Below are 4,243 nucleotides of genomic sequence, written 5' to 3' on the forward strand. Positions count from 1 at the left end.
AATGGTGGTGGGCACCTGTAGTCCCAGCTACTTGGGAGGCTGAGGTGGGAGGATCACTCAGAGAGTCCAAGAGTTTGAGGCTGCAGTGAGCTATGATGATGTTACTGCACTCTAGTCGTTACTGCACTCTAGTCCAGGCTACAGAGAGAGACCCTGTGTCAAAAAAAAAAAAAAAAAGGAAAGAAATGATAATAAGAATTCTTTTTTTTTTTTTGTAGAGACAGAGTCTCACTTTACCGCCCTCGGTAGAGTACCATGACGTCACAGGACTCACAGCAACCTCCAGCTCTTGGGCTTACGCGATTCTCCTGCCTCAGCCTCCCCAACAGCTGGGCCTACAGGCGCCTGCCACAACGCCTGGCTATTTTTTGCTTCCAGTTTGGCCGGAGCTGGATTTGAACCTGCCACTCTTGGTATATGGGGCCGGTGCCCTACTCACTGAGCCACAGGCGCCACCCAATAATAAGAATTCTAATGCCGGGCGGCGCCTGTGGCTCAGTGAGCAGGGCGCAGGCCCCATATACCGAGGGTGGCGGGTTCAAACCTAGCCCCGGCCAAACTGCAAAAAAAAAAAAAAAAAAAAGATAATATAGTACCTATAGCACAGTGCACAGTATCAATAAAAATAATTGTTAAAAAAAAAAAAAAAGAATTCTAACGCCCACATAAGAAAGCGTATATTGCCAGAACTGTGTGTTCCTCTGTATTTGTATTCACCTGTCTCCCCAAGAGGATATCACTGTTCTGATCTCGGCTATAATTATTTCTTTGTTTTCTCTCCAGTTTTACCATCTTCACATGCAGCCCAATACAACATGATGGAGAGCTTTGCCTGGTTTGGACTGTCCATAGCGGCACCCTAGCATTTGTATTTTACTTCCTTTGCTCAATGTTATTTTGAGAGAGTTCCTTCAAATTGATGTGTATCACTGTAGTTCACTCAATTTCAATTCTGGATCAAAATCCAACGTGTGAATATTCCAGACTTTACTTGCCCACCCTGGGCGCTGTTTCCAGTTTCAGGTTTTTACAAACATTTCTATAAACATTAAAAAAAATTTTTTTTGTTGCTGCACATTTGCAAGAATTGCTTCAGGTATGTCTCAAGGAGACAAATGCTGGTCACAGATGATGCTGTTTTAAATTTATTCCGTGGCGTCAAACTGATTTCTAAATCATTTGAATATATTTTTATTCTCACCAGTAGCATATGAGAGTTGATATTATCCCACATTCTTGCCAGCGCTTACAAAAATTTTTTTTATTAGACCTTTAAATTTGTACTGATCAGGCAAGGGTGAGGTTGTATCTTCTTGTGGGTTTTTATTTGCATTACTCGTGAAATTGAGCAAGTTAGCCATGTGTTTTGATCTCCTGTGGCTCCTCGCCCTACAGGGTCTGTCCAAGGCTTTGCCACCTTTCTGTGTCCCTGCATTTTGTTAACAATGGATCATCCATCTAGGACAGGCAAGGTGGCTCATGCCTGTAATCCTAGCACTCTGGGAGGCCAAGGCAGGTGGATTGCCTGAGCTTACAAGTTCAAGACCAGCCTGAGCAAGAGCAATACCCCATCTCCACCAAAAAATAGAAAAACTAGCTGGCATTGTGGCTGGCACTTGTAGTCTCAGCTACTTGGGAGGCTGAGACAAGAGGATCACTTAAGCCCAAGAGTTTGAGGTTTCTGTGAGCTGTGGTGCCACAACACTCTCTACCCAGAGTGCCTAAGACTGTCTCAAAAAATAAAATAAAATATCTGCAGATTTCTTAGCTTTTCATTCCTGATTTTAGTTGTGTTTTCTTTTTTTCTTGATCAATTTCACCAGGGGTTGTCCCTATTATTGGTCTATTCATAGAAATAAGTTTTGGTTTTGCTGCTCCTATTTCATTTTCTTTCTTTCTTTTCTTTTCTTTTTCTTTTTTTTTTTTTTTTGAGACAGAGTCTCACTATGTTGCCCTTGGTAAAATACTGTGGCGTCACAACTCACAGCAACCTCAAACTCTTGGGCTCAGCCATTCTCTTGCCTCAGCCTCTCTTCCTATTTCATTTTCTGCTTTACCTCTATGCTTGCCTTCCTTTTGTTTTCTTTACTTTATTGGGCTTTTTTTTTTTTTTTTTGAGGCAGAGTCTAACTTTGTTTCCCTGAGTAAAGAGAGTTCTGTGGTGTCATCATAGCTCACAGCAACCTCAAACTTCTGGACTCAAGCGATCCTCTCTTGCCTCAGCCTCCTGAGAAGCTGAGACTACAGGCTCCCCCTATGACGCTCAGCTAGTTTTTTCTGTTTTTAGTAGAGACAGGGTCTCGATCTTGCTCAGGGTAGTCTAGAACTCCGGATCTTAAGCAATCCACCAGCTTCAACCTCTTAACCTCTCAAAGCGCTAGGATTACAGGTGTGAGCCATCTCACCCAGCCCATGTGTTTACTTTGACTTTCCATTATTTTTATGTGTTGAACCCATCTCTTGTGGTCCAGACTACAGTGTGATTTTTTATTTTGGCTGGGGCTGGGTTTGAACCCACCACCTCCGGTATATGGGGCCAGCGCCCTACTTCTTGAGCCACAGGAGCTGCCCCTACAGTGTGATTTTGTGCAGTCTGATAATCTTTGTATTTTAACTATAACATTTAGTCCAGTTGCATTTATTGAATTATAGAACATTTGAATTTGAATTTATGTCATCTAATTGCCCTCTAATAAATACACACTGCATTTCCATTCTATGGTGTTTATCTCAGTAATAGCAACTGGATGCTTTTTTTTTTTTTTATTTTCAGAGACAAGGTCTTGCTCTTGGCTCTTCTCACTCTGCAGTGATACAATCATAGTTCGCTGTAACCTCAAATTTCAGTGATCCTTCTACCTCAGCCTCTCAAGTAGATAAGACTGTAGACATACATGGCCACCATATCTGATTACTTTTTAATTTTTTCATAGCGATGGGGACTGCCTAAGTTACCCAGGCTGGTCGTGAACTCCTGGCATCAAATGATCCTCTTGCCTCTGCCTCCCAAAGTACTGGAATTTGAAGTGTGAACCTGCACCCTGCAACAACTTGAATTCTTAACTCATCCAAGTCTAAGTGTATTTGATATTTATCTTCACCTTCCTCCTGAAGAATATAAGAATGTTAGAACAGGGCGGCGCCTGTGGCTCAGTCGGTGAAGTGCCGGCCCCATATACGGAGGGTGGCGGGTTCAAGCCCTGCCCCGGCCAAACTACAGCCAAGAAATGGCCAGGCGTTGTGGCGGGCGCCTGTAGTCCCAGCTACTCTGAGGCTGAGGCAAGAGAATCGCTTAAGCCCAGGAGTTGGAAGTTGCTGTGAGCTGTGTGAGGCCACCGCACTCTACCGAGGGCCATAAAGTGACACTCTGTCTCTACAAAAAAAAAAAATAATGTTAGAACACTTTATGTGCCATTGTGTTTGTGCATTTTTTTTTTTTTTTTTTTGTAGAGACAGAGTCTCACTTTATGGCCCTCGGTAGAGTGCCGTGGCATCACACAACTCACAGCAACCTCTAACTCTTGGGCTTACGCGATTCTCTTGCCTCAGCCTCCCGAGCAGCTGGGACTACAGGCGCCCGCCACAGCGCCCGGCTATTTTTTTGTTGCAGTTTGGCCGGGGCTGGGTCCGAACCCGCCACCCTCAGCATATGGGGCCGGCGCTCTACTCACTGAGCCACAGGCGCCGCCCTGTGTTTGTGCATTTTAATCTATTTTTATCCAGAAAACATTATTGTTTTACGTTATCAATGTTTTTCATTCATTTCTCTATTCCCTATGACAACAGATGTCTGTCTGGGTTTATCTTCCCCCTGCCTGAAATTCCTCCTTTGGAGTTTCCCTGAAGGAGGGTCTGCTAATGCAAACTCTTAGTTTTTATATTTGTAAATGCTATTATTTCACCTCATTCTGGAAACATAACAAGTACCTCCTACTGGGTACACAATTCTTGATAGTTTCACTGGCTTATATAATTTTAGGATGATGGTTATTTTATCTCTGGTTTCTGTTGCTTTTGATTAAAAAGTCAGGCGTTAATCTATTTTCTTTTTCTGTGTGCCAGAGAAAGGCGTTTGAACTTTGTTCTGAGGGAAATATTAAACTATGGAGAGTTTTTAAGCACAGGGTGACCCAGTCCGATGTGCATTTCAGAAAGAGCGCTCTGCCGCTGTGGGCAAAGATTGGATGGGATGGCAGCTCCGTGAGAAGGTCGTTGCTGTAGGCCCGAAGACAGACGAGGGATG

Source organism: Nycticebus coucang, chromosome 3, assembly GCF_027406575.1.
Source record: "Nycticebus coucang isolate mNycCou1 chromosome 3, mNycCou1.pri, whole genome shotgun sequence".
NCBI lineage: Eukaryota > Metazoa > Chordata > Mammalia > Primates > Lorisidae > Nycticebus > Nycticebus coucang.